Source organism: Ochlerotatus camptorhynchus, unplaced genomic scaffold (assembly GCF_037179485.1).
Source record: "Ochlerotatus camptorhynchus isolate MF236.1 unplaced genomic scaffold, CSIRO-AGI_Acam_v1.1 ptg000290l, whole genome shotgun sequence".
NCBI lineage: Eukaryota > Metazoa > Arthropoda > Insecta > Diptera > Culicidae > Ochlerotatus > Ochlerotatus camptorhynchus.
The window spans coordinates 3,303,993-3,320,147 of record NW_027040779.1 but is presented as its reverse complement, the minus strand read 5'-3'; the positions used below and the strand labels follow the sequence as shown (position 1 = coordinate 3,320,147).

The window sequence follows — 16,155 nt, the reverse complement described above, 5'->3', positions numbered from 1 at the left end:
CTTCGAACCTTCGGCAATCTGCTTGGAAGTCGAATTGGAGAAACCTTCTTCTGTCACCATAGCGCCTAAACGCAAAAGAAAATGGCAACCTCTTGATCCCCCTTATGATGAACATTATTTGAGCCATCAATTTGATATGCTCACAGATGATGAGAATGATGCAGGTAAAATTCCACAAACTTTCCCGGCCTAATGCCACGAAGAAAAGGTCCCCCTATTGTGATAACCACTTTCGATCTCCGCACGGAGCTTTTGAGCTTCGTTAAATTTAAGTTTTCACTTCAAATTGTCCATTAGAGTGAATGCCGTGTATTCGCTGAAACCATGGACGGATTCAAACATCTTCTCAAGTATTTTACTGAAAAACAGCATTAGTTTTTCACTTACAACACCAAAACTGAACGTGTGTTCAAGGTTGTCTTGAATGGTCTGCTCAGTGGTAAATCCCTGGATCAGATCAAAGATGAATTGAGAAAATTACTTGGAGTTGAGCCTGACCAAGTAGTCAAAATGAAAATGAAATCCCGTCCTGGCGATTCAAGCAAAGGGATTTCTAATGATTTTTATTTAGTTCACTTCAAGTCTAGTCAACTAAACAACCTTAAGGTCTTAGAAAAAGCTAGCCCTATGCTCCATGTCTGAGTGAAGTGGGAACAGGAAATTTCCAAAACATAAGTGCCAAGGATGGGGTCACATACCTGCTAAATGCATGAATGGTGGTGATTCTTTTCACTCAAAGGACGACTGTCCTGTGATGGAAGATCCTAAGAAATTTAAATGTTCAAATTGTGGTGAAGACCACAAATCAAATGTAAGACTCCCGAAAGCGATCCTACAATCTCGTTTTAAGTGACAGGTAGGAAACGTTCGACGTTCCCGATCAGGTACCAATTTATCTGCTGGCAACAACGGTCGTCGAGGAACAAATTATACATTCGTACCCTTAGGTACAAACACAAGCTTCAAATTATTCATCAGCAACAACAATGTTCAGCAAGTAAATGGAGCTACCTATGCTGCTGTTGCTGCTAGTTGAAATCGAAATCAAAATTCTAGCCAACGTAATTCTAACGGAAATTTTAATGATTTTGACTTAGGTAGCATTACTGCTAAAATGGATTTTTGACAGAAATCATTAATCGACATGATTACTGATATGCTGAAAACTAACTCCATGTTTGATATTGTTCAAGTTGGAGTTAAATTAGTTAATAATATAGTCATGACTTTGAAATTCAGTAATGGCTCTTAAATCATTAAATATTTTGAATTGGAATGCTCGATCTCTTAAAGATACTGAAGATGAACTATTTTAATTTTTGAGAGTTCATAACGTGCATATTGCCGTTATACATGAAACATTCCTTAAAACTGACCATAAGGTTAAATGGAACGCAAACAATTTCATTGATTGGAATGATCGTCATAATGGAGCCTGTGGTGGCGTTGCCATCATTGTTCATAGACGTATCAAACATCAAATTCTTTTTCTATTTGAAACCAATGCCTAATCCAGCAAAAGAATTTTCTCAAGGTTGACCTTCAGAAGCTTACCCGTCATAGGTCTAAATTCTTCATTATTGATGATTTTAATGCAAAACACGGCTCATGGAATAATGTTCAAAGCAATTCCAATGGTAATATTCTGTTTGATGATTATTCTATTCAATATTCAAACAGACCAACATCCTTTTCTTCAGCAAGAAATCCCTCAACTATTGATTTGGTCGTAACTGATTCATGTCAACTTTGTAGCCAATTGGTCACCCATGCTGACTTCGGTTCTGATCACCTTCCACTAGCTTTTGAAATATCACAAGAAATAATTTCTAATCCCAACAGCTCTACTTTCAATTACCATAGAGCTGATTGGAAGCTAGGGGCATCCCACTCTAAACTTTAGTTCAAATATAAAATAAATATTGTGAAATCTCTCATAAGTATTTTTATGTATTTGTAAGTATTTTAAATCATAGATTAGTATCATCGTAGCGACCAATTGATATTGTTGTTGGTTTATTGTATGCTCCATCAATTCGTTAGTTTTCGTCGCATATTAAGTTAAATTAATTCTAGTTCTATTTTATAATTGAAATGAAAAGCGAAAATGGGTAATGCTAGTGTAAAAATACTCATTTTCCAGCAAAGTTTCTGGCCATAACATTTGTGTTATTCGAATTATTGATGGTTCAACTGACTATCCATTGCACCATCATTGATTTGAACGCAATTTCAGAGCCGTTCCCAATTTCCCGAATAAATAAAGAACCGTTGATTGATATGACGGAACCGAGTTTCACCGACAGATGACGGAAATTTTCGTGGAAGGCATCTCGAGAAAGAAGACATTCACTTTGAGCGGCATTAGATGGATGGTCGGAGGACATTATGGAGCACACTGTGGTTAAAAATATCATTGGCGACCAGAAAATGTCACAACGGCAGATTATGGAAACATTGAACGATGGCAATCTAACTAAATACCTTACCTCAAGTTTGAACTTCCAAAGCTCAAGAACAAGCATATGTTACACATAATTTCCGCCTAGCGTAGTCGCAAGTAGTGCAAGTAGGGAGAAGAAGAATTTCTTGGTTATGCCACACAGGTCAAGAATGCCAGCAAAACGCTGATCATAGTGAAGCTACAACGACGATGAAGCGAGCCATTTTTACATAAGAAAACTGACATCCTGCTAGTAGCTGAAGGTTTCATTTGAACTTAAATTTCCCAGTTTTAGGAATCGGAACCAACAAGGGCAAGGTGCTGGTGATTGAGGATTGCTAAAATCCTAGCATCGTCATCATTCTGATCCGTAGTGGCAACTAGATTGTCATGGTTGATTTGAAACGTTTCATACACCTCGATTGCTCAAGAGCACGACACGCAGAAGAAGTTGATTGGTTGGTTAGTCTTATTATAGAGACTCGCGTCTCTTGCCGAAGAAGAACTGCCCAAGCTGACAACAACAACAACAACAACAACAACAAATTACAACGTGTTCGTAGAATGATGCAAAATAGAATACTGTGACTTTTCTCAAATGAAACATTTAGTTTTCAATAAGTAGGTGCTTAGTACAACATTAATTGAAAATTAGAAGGGATTCAGAGCATAAGCTCATATGAGGCATTGCGACCTCAAACGAATACAACTTATCATGTGATACCTCAAATCACATTAGAATTAAATAGTTAGTCAAGGGTAGTTATTTGGGGGGCCAGTACCACTTTGGCCACTCCTGGCCATGTTTTGATCACCTCGGAAAAGTGGCCAGTTTCTGAATATGGTCAAAAACCATTGAATTACTTTAAAATTTCAACAACAAGTTCAATGGCAGTTATTGGGAGTATCCAGGATCCAGGCAATTTCCAGAATCACCTAGGAAATTGTAAACAAACCGAAGCACACCTGACAGCCAATGCAGGAAACAACTAGGTCCAACTAGGAATTTTGCCAAATATTCAAACTTTTCAATAAAATTAATGCAATAATAGTCGGCTAGCATGAAGTTTACATCTTTTAGTAGTATTATACTGCACAAAAACTATGAAAATGTAAGTAAACATTCCTGTTGTAGACGTTCTAATGTGAGCCATGTTGATGAGAAAATTAGTTAAAAGTGAGCTATTTTTGAAAAGATAATAAAATTTTGTTAATCAATAAAGCAAATCTTTTTCTTTATAGTTATGAGCTTTTAGAAGAAGTTTCTTAGACTTTCTTGGACTAAATTAGCGCCGGTAAAAATAGGTCCAACATGGATAGGTCCAACCAAACTTCATAACTCCAAAGGTGGTTACAAATTAATTTGAATTTCCTACCTCGAGTTGCTTTCACCTTCTCCAGCGTCCCATTTAGTAGATTGGTGACGCATTACCTCTTACTGCTTTCATGTTGGTTTGATAACACCGAACTCTTTCTGCATCGGTCTTGGTCTTGTCGTTTCGAAGAACAGTCTGCCTGACGATCCTTCGCATCCAACGAACTGTAAAACATATCTGGTACCTCTACATATGCAATTAGATTGACATCCGAAGTCCATCCTTTTTTACATATTCTGCACAAAAAATATATTCTAAGCTCCGCCCCTGACAGGATTTCCCGCTGTTTTCTATGAATGGGGCGGGACAGAAATTATCTTTTGTGCAGAATATGTAAAAAAGGATGAACTTCGGATTTTAATCAAATTGCATATGTAGAGGTACCAGATATGTTTTACAGTTAGTTGTTGATAAATCATAAACAGAATATCATCAAATCATGAGCCAATCTGGAATACTGTTCAGTAGTTTGGGCGCCGTTTTACAACAATGCCACGAATCGACTTGAGTCTATTCAGAGGAGATTTGTTCGCTATGCTCTTCGTTGGCTACCCTGGAGAGACCCTGTAAACCTCCCTAATTATGAAAGTCGATGTAACTTGCTGAGCCTACAACTTCTCAGTGTTCGCCATGACGTCGCTAAGGCTGTCTTCATCGCCGATCTCCTGCGTTCGGACATTGACTGTAGTCCACTTTTGCAACAGCTTAGCATTAATATAAGACGAGTCAATTTGCGAACCCACTCTTTCTTTACGATCCCGACTTCTCGCACACACTATGGTGCAAACGAACTAATTACTAGCATGTGTAAAATTTTTAATAAATATTATAACTTTTTTGACATCAATGCTTCCCGTGCTAGCCTTAAGTATTTATTTTATAATGTTTTATCATCCTGATTAAGTAAAGATAAATGTTTCCTGATTTAGTTTAAGTATATATGTATCTGTAGGATTTTATGCTATCTGTTGATATGAAAAGAAGAGGTTTTCCGCGCACTTGAGAAGGGGCAAGGTTGGTCCTTCTGAAGCGAGCTTTTCCCTCCAAATAAATAAATAAAAAAAATTCTTTCTCAAATGTCATGTCTTTTTTCAGGTTGTCATTATACCCCCCTATAATGACAACCTGAAAAAAGACATGACATTTGAGAAAGAATTTTTTTTATTTATTTATTTGAGAGGGAAAAGCTCACTTCAGAAGGACCAAGGGTGTTTTGTTTAAATAATTTCCGCATTGAACGCTGGTTGTCATAAGGTGCTCACGTCGTGATTGGGGTGTTTACATCTTTGCGGATTTGCTAGTGCCACGCCGTTCGAAGCGGTAATGAGCAGAGACACGAAAGCAGCGCTCTTTTATATCTTTTCAGGTTCAAGCAGAACGATGTGCAACCAAGTGGTACCGGTACCCGATTATGACGACTGGGTTTTGGGAAAACGTTTATTTCATGAAATCAGGGACAACATTATCATTTGTACATTTTTCAAAAGTTTTTTTTTATGGAAAATTGGAAAAGTATGTATTTCAGCAGATTCGTTAAGTAATATCATATCGATTGGCGTATTTGGATTTTAATTTCATCTATAAATGACAAAGTTACAAGCGTTCAAAACCTAACACTTTTTTGCCATACATATGATTCGTTTTGCACCCCAGTATAGTCGCAAAGACGTAGTTCTACGTCAAAAGTTTTGATATGTTTATTTATTTGAGAGTATTTTTCTCCAGCACTAAATATTTTGCTAGTGATTTAGATTAAAACCGATACTACTTACTACTAGATGAACGTTTAAAAACGTCCTATCTGCTTTGATCATTCTCTTCATCGAGTCCTCTTTCGTTAATAACTCAGCTGTAAAACCATTATCTACTGTGTTTGGCGTTTTGTGCTCTACATAATAGCTTCATTTATCAAACTATGTGGCCGAAAATAGCAAGAAACATGTTTGTGTAGGCCGTGATTATCAAAAGAGAGAATCAATCAATGCAGGTATGACCGCTTTAAATAATCGCCTGGACTTATTTGTTCACATGTCGTGAAGAAAAATCCAAAGTTAAAATACCATAAATTAGAAGAAGTTTCACAACCGTTGCTGATAGCTCCGATAGAATCAATGAGAAAACGCTCTCGATATTAACAGATATACCCTATGAATCATGTCCAGCCCTAATAATTGTTTAACAGATGATATTTGATGATTTTAACCAGGCATGGAAAATCATTTACATTCATTTCGTACATTCATTTACATTAATTTGCCACTTACTTTTTATTTAACAGATTTCCGCAAAATATTGTATAAAGCTTTTGTACTCAAATCTGTATTTCTTATGCATAACAGACTAGAGCGGGCAGAACTTATTGTTTTTCAGTGAATGTCATTTACATTCACTAAAAAAAACAATGGTGGGTTCTGCTCACTCTGGTTCGTCATGCATAAGAGTTACAGATTTGAGTTAGTGTCAAAAGTTGTAGCTAATATCAAAACCTATAAAAGCTTCATACATCATTTTTCGGAATTCTGTTGATGAAAAAAGTTAGAGTCTAATGAATGTAAATAAATGTACGAAATGAATGTAAATGATTTTCCATGCTTGGTTCCAACTCCGAAAAAATCTGATTATGCTTCGATTAGCCTAAACGTCTTAAGTTAGTGTTACATTGCCAAGATTATAACGGATGAAAAATACCTGCACTTAACGCAACAATCAATAAAAGGTTTCCATGATTATTAGCTTAACTTGTTCCTGCAACATGTCGATTGAATCATGCTAATTGCGGTCAGTAACATCATCATTGCGTGAAAATATTTAATAGTACAGACATAATGCGAAAACTGTGCGATTCGGTTCCAAAATGAGAGCGATATTCAGCGAATTTATTTTCCAACTTAATGTTTCTTCTCCCCTTTAATTGATAGGTTGACAAGCACCTTCCATTATTCAAAGACCATATCATGAAGCCTACAAAACTAAATGAATCAATTCAAAAGTTGATAAAACTAGTTTAGCAACGCGAGTAACTAACTATTTTTTTAGTATTTCCAGGTATATTAGCTATCAGTTTTTGATTTCAGTTTGTTTACGCGTTGTATGATTTTGTGAGCGGTCGCTTCGTGTTCGCGTCATGGAGCAATCGACTACATTCGACCAGAGGATTGATCCCCGTAGGTCTATGATCGGAGCTACTACACCAAGCGTGACATAGCTGCTTGCAAGGGATTCAGTTGGACTGATTTGGTGAGATTGTTCCATTTTTCTACTTTTGTCTATTTAAACTTAATTTCTATGAATGCGTATCGTTTGGAATCATTTGATTCGGATGAGACTCTTAACTTTTATTTGTTTACATTGTGTTTCAATTGGTATTCTTAAGAACTTCACAAAATAAGGTTTCAATATTTAAATTGAGCACCTCGACTAGCCTGGTGGCTGCCGCTTTTGCTTACTGAGTAGAAGACCGTCGGGGATCCACATTGTAAAGATTCCCTATTTTCAGCTTTTTTACAGGCTGGAGTTGTTTTTTTTTTTTTTTTTTTTTTTTTTTTTTTTTTTTTTTTTTTTTAACTCTTTATTTGTTCCAAATTCAAAATAAATTACATTTCATTTTTAACCTAGGTGCTCCAGTTACTGCAGTAACGTACCAGCCTTAATTGTTATGATATATATCTAAGTGTTTTTACATTGTTCATGTCTTGGCAATTAAGTATTTTAAACAGGTTTTTTAACCTGCATGTCAGTATAACAATTGATATCTTAAAACTAAAAACTAAAACTAAATCTTATCTAAGTATAAAGGGAATTAATCGTTGCAATTGAGGATTGCAACGATTTTTGCCTGAAATTATTAATTATTTTGTTGGACATTTGTTCTAAAGTCTCAACATTCGAAATTCTATGCACCTCGGTAGTACTGTACCAGGGAGGCAACTTCAAAATCATTTTCAGAACTTTGTTCTGAATCCTTTGAAGTGCTTTTTTCCTGGTAGTGCAACAACAAGACCATATTGGCACAGCGTAAAGCATGGCCGGTCTAAACACTTGTTTAAATATTAGAAGTTTATTCGTCAGGCAAAGTTTGGATTTCCTGTTTATAAGAGGATACAAGCATTTAATATATTTGTTACATTTAGCTTGAATGCCCTCAATGTGATCTTTAAAAGTTAATTTTTGGTCAAGTATTAATCCAAGATATTTCACTTGGTTTGACCAGGAAATTGGAACTCCGTTCATAGTGACTATGTGACTACTACTAGGTTTCAAAAACGAAGCTCTAGGCTTATGTGGAAATATTATAAGTTGAGTTTTGGAAGCGTTTGGAGAAATCTTCCATTTTTGTAAATAAGAAGAGAAAATGTCTAAACTTTTCTGCAGTCTGCTGCAAATAACACGAAGACTTCTTCCTTTAGCGGAAATGCCTGTGTCATCAGCGAACAAAGATTTGTGGCAACCCTGAGGCAAATCAGGGAGGTTCGAAGTGAAAATGTTATACAATATAGGCCCAAGAATGCTACCCTGAGGAACTCCTGCTCTAACAGGTAGTCGATTAGATTTGGAATTTTGATAATTTACCTGTAGAGTTCTGTCAGTTAAATAATTTTGAACTAATTTCATAATATAAAGTGGAAAATTAAACTTTTTCATTTTAGCAATCAAACCTTCATGCCAAACACTGTCGAATGCTTTTTCTATGTCTAGAAGAGCAACTCCAGTTGAGTGGCCTTCCGATTTGTTTTGTTTGAACGAATTAAATTGGTAACTCTTAAGAGTTGATGAGTAGTTGAATGCCCATGGCGAAATCCAAACTGCTCATCTGCAAAAATTGAGTTCGTATTGATGTGAAGCATCATTCTATTCAAAATTATCTTTTCAAAAAGTTTACTTATTGAAGAAAGCAAACTTATTGGGCGGTAGCTAGAAGCTTCAGCTGGATTTTTATCCGGCTTCAAAATTGGAACGACTTTTGCATTTTTCCATTTATCAGGAAAGTATGCCAAATGGAAACATCTGTTAAATAATTTTACCAAGAAAGACAAGGTACTCTCTGGGAGTTTTTTGATGAGGATATAGAAAATTCCATCATCACCTGGAGCTTTCATATTTTGAAACTTTTTAGTTATAGACCTTACTTCGTCCAAATCAGTCCCCCAGGAATCATCAAAAATATTTTCCCGAGAGAAAATATTCCGAAAATCCCGAGCAACCTGATTCTCAATAGGACTAGTAAGACTCATACTGAAATTATGGGAACTCTCGAATTGCTTAGCAAGTTTCTGAGCTTTTTCCAAATTTGTGATCAAAATTTTACCACCTTCTTTAAGCGCTGGAATTGGCTTTTGAGGTTTTTTCAAAATTTTTGTGAGTTTCCAAAAGGGTTTGGAACTCGGGTCTAATTTAGAAACATTATTTTCAAAAGTTTTGTTCCTCAGGGCAGAGAATCGCTTTTTAATTTGTTTTTGCAAATCCCGCCAGATAACTTTCATGGCAGGATCGCGTGTTCTTTGAAATTGTCTCCTACGGACATTTTTAAGACGGATCAAGAGCTGAAGATCGTCGTCTATAATAATTGAATCGAATTTAACCTCGCATTTTGGTACTGAGGCAGCTCTTGCTTCAACTATAGAAGTAGTCAGAGATTCAAGAGCATAATTAATTTCATCTTTGGTTTGCAAAGGAATGTTTGGATCGAAGTTATATTCCATAAATGTTCGACATTGCTCCCAATCAGCCCTATGGTAATTGAAAGTAAAGCTGTTGGGATTAGAAATTATTTCTTGGGATATTTCAAAAGTTACTGGAAGGTGATCAGAACCGAAGTCAGCATGGGTAACCAATTTGCTACAAAGATGACATGAATCAGTTAAGACCAAATCAATAGTTGAGGGATTTCTTGCAGAAGAAAAGCATGTTGGGCTGTTTGGATATTGAATAGTGTAATAACCTGCAGAACAATCATCAAACAGAATATAACCATTGGAATTGCTTTGAGCATTATTCCATGAGCGGTGTTTTGCATTAAAATCACCAATAATGAAGAATTTAGACCTATGACGGGTAAGTTTCTGGAGGTCACCCTTGAGAAAATTCTTTTGCTGGCCTACGCATTGTAATGGCAAATAGGCAGCTATAAACGTAAGTTGTCCAAATTTTGTTTCAACAGAAACTCCCAAAGTTTCAAAAACTTTGGTTTCAAATGAAGAAAGAATTTTATGCTTGATTCGTCTATGAATAATGATGGCAACGCCACCACAGGGTCCATCAAGACGATCATTTCTATAAATCAAGTAATTTGCGTCCTTCTTAACCTTATGGTCAGGTTTAAGGAACGTTTCAGTTATAACGGCAATATGCACGTTATGAACTCTCAAAAAATTAAATAGCTCTTCTTCATTATCTTTAAGAGATCGAGCGTTCCAATTTAAAATGTTTAATGCTTTAAAATCCATTACTGAATTTTAAAGTCATGACAATATTATTAGCAAATTTTACTCCAGTTTGAATAGCATCAAACATGGAGTTAGATTTAAGCATATCAGAAATCATGTCAATTAATGAATTCTGTAAAAATTCCATTTTAGGGGCAGTAATGCTTCCTAAGTCAAAATTGTCAAAATTTCCGTTAGAACGTTGGTTAGTATTTTGATTTCTACCCGCTGCAATAGCAGCATAGGTAGCTCCATTAACTCGCTGAACATTGTTAGCAGCGAGGGGAGTAGGTACAGATGAAACATTTGAAGCAGGGGTGATATTTGTACCTACGGGTACGAATGTAGAATTTGTTCCTCGCTGACCGTTGTTAACAGCAGAGGAATTTGTACCTGGTCGGATACGTGGAGCGTTTCCTACCTGTCGGTTAGAACGAGATTGTAGGATCGCTTTGCGAGTCTTACATTCCCAAAAATTGGATTTGTGGTTTTCACCACAATTTGAACATTTAAATTTCTTAGGATCTTCCTTCACAGGACAGTCGTCCTTTGCGTGAGAGGAATCACCACAATTCATGCATTTAGCTGGCATGTAGCAATTTTTAGTTCCGTGACCCCATCCCTGGCACTTACGGCACTGAGTGAGGTTTTGGAAATTTCCTCCAGTCTTCCTGAAGTGTTCCCACTTCACTCGAACATGGAGCATAAGGCTAGCTTTTTCTAAGGCCTTAAGGTTGTTTAGTTCACTAGACTTGAAGTGAACTAAATAAAAATCATTAGAAATCCCGTTGCGCGAATCGCCAGGACGGGATTTCATTTTCATTTTGATTACTTGGAGTGGCACAACTCCAAGTAATTTTGCCAGTTCATCTTTGATCTGATCCAGGGATTCACCACTGGGCAGTCCTTTCATGACAACCTTGAACACACGTTCAGTTTTGGTGTCGTAAGTAAAAAATTTGTGCTTCTTCTCAGTAAGATACTTGAGAAGACATTTAAATCCGTCCAAGGTTTCAGCCAATACACGGCATTCACCCCGACGTCCAATTTGTAGTGAAAACTTAACTTTCACGAAATTTAAAAGTTCCATGCGAAGAGCATGGAAATCGGTAGTGGTTATCACAATAGGGGGAATCTTTTCTTTCTTGGCATTAAGCCGGGAAAGTTCACTAGAATTTTTCTTGGATGATGGATCATTCTCATCATCCGTGAGCAAATCAAATTGATTACTCAAATTAATTTCATCAGAAGGGGGGTCAAGAGTTTGCCCCTTTCTTTTGCGTTTAGGCGCCATGGCGGCAGTAAATTTTTATCCAAATCGACTTCCAAGCAGATTACTATAAGAATCTGAAGGATCGAAGAGGAATTTTCCAAATCGATATCCAAGAAGGATTACCTCGGGTAGGGTCCAAACAAGGATCGAAGAGGAATAAGAGGAGTTGAACAAGGTAGAAAATTTTTACAGGTTGAGCACTGAAAAGTGCGATTATGCGATTATCCAAATCGACTTCCAAGCAGATTACTATAAGAATCTGAAGGATCGAAGAGGAATTTTCCAAATCGATATCCAAGAAGGATTACCTCGGGTAGGGTCCAAACAAGGATCGAAGAGGAATAAGATGAGTTGAACAAGGTAGAAAATTTTTTACAGGTTGAGCACTGAAAAGTGCTGTTTAAATTTGTTGTAGCTTTAGGTAGTAGTAACACTTCCTTAAGCAAAAAGCAAATAGATCCGCACGGCAAGAGAGCACGATGCGGACTTGGCTGGAGTTGTTGTTTGAACCATTTAGTTTATCAATTTAATTTATTTGTATAACAATTATTCACAAGCATTCTTCCAGGTCAATTCAAGAATAGTTTGATGATGATAAATCTTCCTAATATTCACATTACAGTTATGACCGGATCCTGTCAATCTCTCCGCGCATCAGACTGTTATTTTTCAATAATTCCACATAATTGTAATTTCATACCTTCCTCCTTCAAGATGAATGTTTAAGATACACATACTTTGCTAGCTGACAAAATGGGGTCATTGCTGTATAATTATTCTCTTTTTGCAGCCTTCATTCAGACTGGATCTATTGATTTAAATTATTTGAGTTTTCTTCCAGCTCTTTGATGACGGAACATCACTAGATTTATACTGTAATGATTCACTCTTACAGCTTTCACCCTGGTTTTGTCTGTTGATTTGATTTGTTTGAATTGGTTTTCAGCTCTTTGGTGTTGGCAGTCGCGGGCGATCAATTTTGCTCATGCTCATGCTCTAAGTTCATTTTCAGCATTTCGATAATGGAACGTCTTCAGATTTATATTATAATGGGGCTTATTACGGATGTCACATCACGGTGAAAAGTTGTCACTTGTCGTCACGGAGAAGTGATTCCCATTTGATTTGTACGGTAATCACGGCTCTTATTCTGAGTATCACTTGCTTATCACCGTGTAGTGACACCCGTAATAAGGCCCAATGATACACCATGTGGTTTTGGCTTCGGGCAAATCCAAGTATAATGCATGATAACACTGATTCATTTAAAACCATGGTCGCATCACTTATCAAGGTGAATCCTGATCCAACGAACCCAACTTACTAACAAAATCTCCTTTTCTGTGGCTTTTGTTGGGGTGCAGAGGTAAACACGGCCCACAAACAACAAAGGTCACTCTAATATTCCTTCCCTACTCCCACCTGATTGCAAGGAAGTGGCCGGCGCCGTTATTGATCTACAACATATAGAGCCACTGAAACTTGTACAATGAGAATGGACGGTCACTCCCAGCCCCATTCAGTTGATTCACTGATTCTGATCAATCACGGAGTGCAGTCAATCTAAGCTAAGCTAGCTATTGGTTATCCTATTTGTATAGTGTTTATAGTACTATATATCTTTCATTATTGACTTTACATCATTTAATATTATTGTAAATTACATTTTATTATACTTAATTCTTAATGTTAGCTATTATGAGCGGCTCCAGGGAAGCATAGTGTCAGCTTGAAAAGAAATCTGAATAGTTCATTATCTGTTTTGTAAAAATCTTGTGTTTATTGTATCTTGTTACATGGCATTATAACGCATTTTCAATATTACATTACATTTAAATAAGTATTAACCCGGTTACACACATTTCAGGTCATCCAGGTCTTAAATAAGATGGGATCCGTTCCTTTTATCAACAGTTGTGATATTGCATCATATGCTGAAAATATATGAATTATCGCGTATTTCTGTTGTTCATTACATACCAGGTGAGGGCTTAATCATGTTTTGCCATCTAGTGTTTTGGTTTTGAGATGCTCGATAACCTTAGAGGGATCGGTTTTGCTTAATGAGCAGAACATCATGGGTTTAATCCCAAGCTCTCCCACAACATAACACAACACAAACATATCAAGTATCATTCTAGCTAAAAATATTTATTTGCATAATATAACCTGGAAATTTCAGGGTTACATCTTCCTTATTGGGAGCTGAGGAGACATAGAGCTGCATCATATTGTATGTAAAATAATTATTATTTTCATTGCGGAATACCAGTTTTTTTATCCATATAAATGTATTTTCATTATTACGTATTTCAATGTTCTGATATATTTCATTTCTCCATTACATATGTTTACTATATACATAAATAAATACTGGGTTGGGAGGGAGCATCAGGGTATCATTTGACATGGAACTGGACGATTGGAGTGGTATGACAACCGGAGTCTAGGAGGGAATAAACACTATCATTTTCTTTATCCTACCGATTCGATTGTGATGGTGTGAATTCTACTCCAACAGTTTCATGGAGATTGACGCGCCCTTCTTAACAAACCATCCTGTAGGAAGCTTAATAAGTATTGCGAATTGCGTTATTCGATTTGTTGGATCGTATCGTTGGAAGGAGATTCTTAAATTCTCGTGGATTTCGCGTAAGTGACTCTGCTTACGGGTCCACCCCACCGTTTTTGGCCCTTCATACAGCGATATTGTGAATTCAGATCGGTAGCTCAAATTGATCTTGCTATTAAGTGGAGCTGCATACAAGACAAGATCTTCGAAGGGATGGTGGCTACCTTACATACATTTCCAGGTATATTAGCTATCTGTAAGGTCTTTCTGAGTATAACGTGAGAAATAGACAGTTTAGAGTGGGATGCCCCTAGGGGAGCAACATCTAATGTTTATGAAATATAACTTTGATCCAAATATTCTTTTGCAAACCAAAGATGACATTAAATGTGCTCTTGAATATCTGACTACTTCTATAGTTGAAGCTGCTTCAGTGCCAAAATGCGAGGTTAAATTCGATTCAATTATAATAGACGACGATCTTCAGCTCGTGATCCGTCTGAAAAATGTCCGTTGGCGGCAATATCAAAGAACACGCAATCCTGCCATGAAAGTTATGTGGAGGGATTTGCTTAAATAATAAAAAAAAACCTATTCTCTGCCGTGAGGATTTTTTTTTTGAAAATAGTATTTCGAAGTTAGACTCAAGTTCTAATTTTTTTTTTGAAGCTCACACAAATTTTGAAAAAATCTTAAAAGCCTATTTCAGCGTTTAAAGAAGGTGGTAAAATTTCGATCACAAATTCGGAAAAAGGTCACAAACGTGGGGCCTGCCTTAGCTCAGTCGGTACAGGCGCAACTACAAAGCAAGACCATGCTGGAGGTGGCTGGGTTCAATTCCCGGTCCGGTCTAGGAATTTTTCGGGTTGGAAAATTTCTCGACTTCCCTGGGCATAAGAAGTATGATTGGACTTGTCACACAATTATACCAATGCAAAAATCGGACAGGCATCGAAAGCTCTCAATTTATAACTGTGGAAGTGCACCTAGAACACTTAGTTGAGAGCACGCAATAAGCTAATATTTTGAAATGCGAAGAAGAAGAAGAAGAAGAAGAAGAAGGAACTTGTTAAGCAATTCAAGAGATCCCATAATTTCAGTTTGGGTCTTACTAGTTATCCTGGAGGACTGATTTGGATGGAGTACCAAGCTCATACATTTCTTCTATATTGGTATTATTGTTACTTATACCGTGGAAATATTAAACATGTATTCACTCTACCGATTACATACTGCTGCTTGCCTAAGTCCATCTAAATCACTTTTCATGTAAGAACCGTATGAGAATTAATCACGAGTGCTTGATCATTGGAAAATGACAAGAATGTTCATGATAGGTTGTTTCGTCTCGTGATAGTGAGAGGACTTGTTTCCTCATGCTAGCTCTGACTGCGATGCTCGTCAAAATGGATGAATCTTTAGATTTCGGATCAAATATTAAAGAAGTGTTTGAATGTGTCGTATCAACCTTAGTGCCCCATAGGAAACCAATAAATCGTTCTTTACGTGGTACGTTACGGGATGTAAGATCTACCACCAATTCCTAGTCCTAACTACTTCAAACTTGGGGAACAGCATTTTTCAGTAATCAAAGGAACACATCTTAGTCCTTGTTACTTTTTATGCCTTGCTGATAGTGACAAGACTCGGTTTTGCCCACCGAGGATGATCTTGAAACAAGGGAAAATGAGTTAGTTAGTCTTCATCTATGTGATTCCTAATCTTCTATCCGTTGTTCCCTAGTTTGAAGTGGTTGAGACTAGGGTTCTGATGCATGGTCATAATCGGTGTCATTCCTTAATTTTGTTGCTAAGGAATCTAATTTTGACTGACAAAGGGGCGCGCCTTTGGAGGGTGTTCCAACACTCCGAAGGGTATACATAGTGGGACCTTTCAATTAGAGCCGGATCCTTGCGATAAATGCAAGAATGACAACTGTAAAAAAATCGAATACTTCATCATTTCTCAATAGTGATGGAGCAATACGACATGCACTAAACTAAGGACACGGGATATACTACAATAGATCAAATTACTGGTCGCAGTGGTGTTAGGTCCCGAACAGAGGA

General features: G+C 36.9%; 1 protein-coding gene across 4 annotated transcripts in view; it reads right to left on the bottom strand.

The window, feature by feature from the left end:
* Positions 1–16,155, bottom strand: part of wake (wide awake) — a 618,276-nt gene that overhangs the window by 242,012 nt on the left and 360,109 nt on the right. The gene's annotated exons all lie outside the window — the stretch shown is intronic.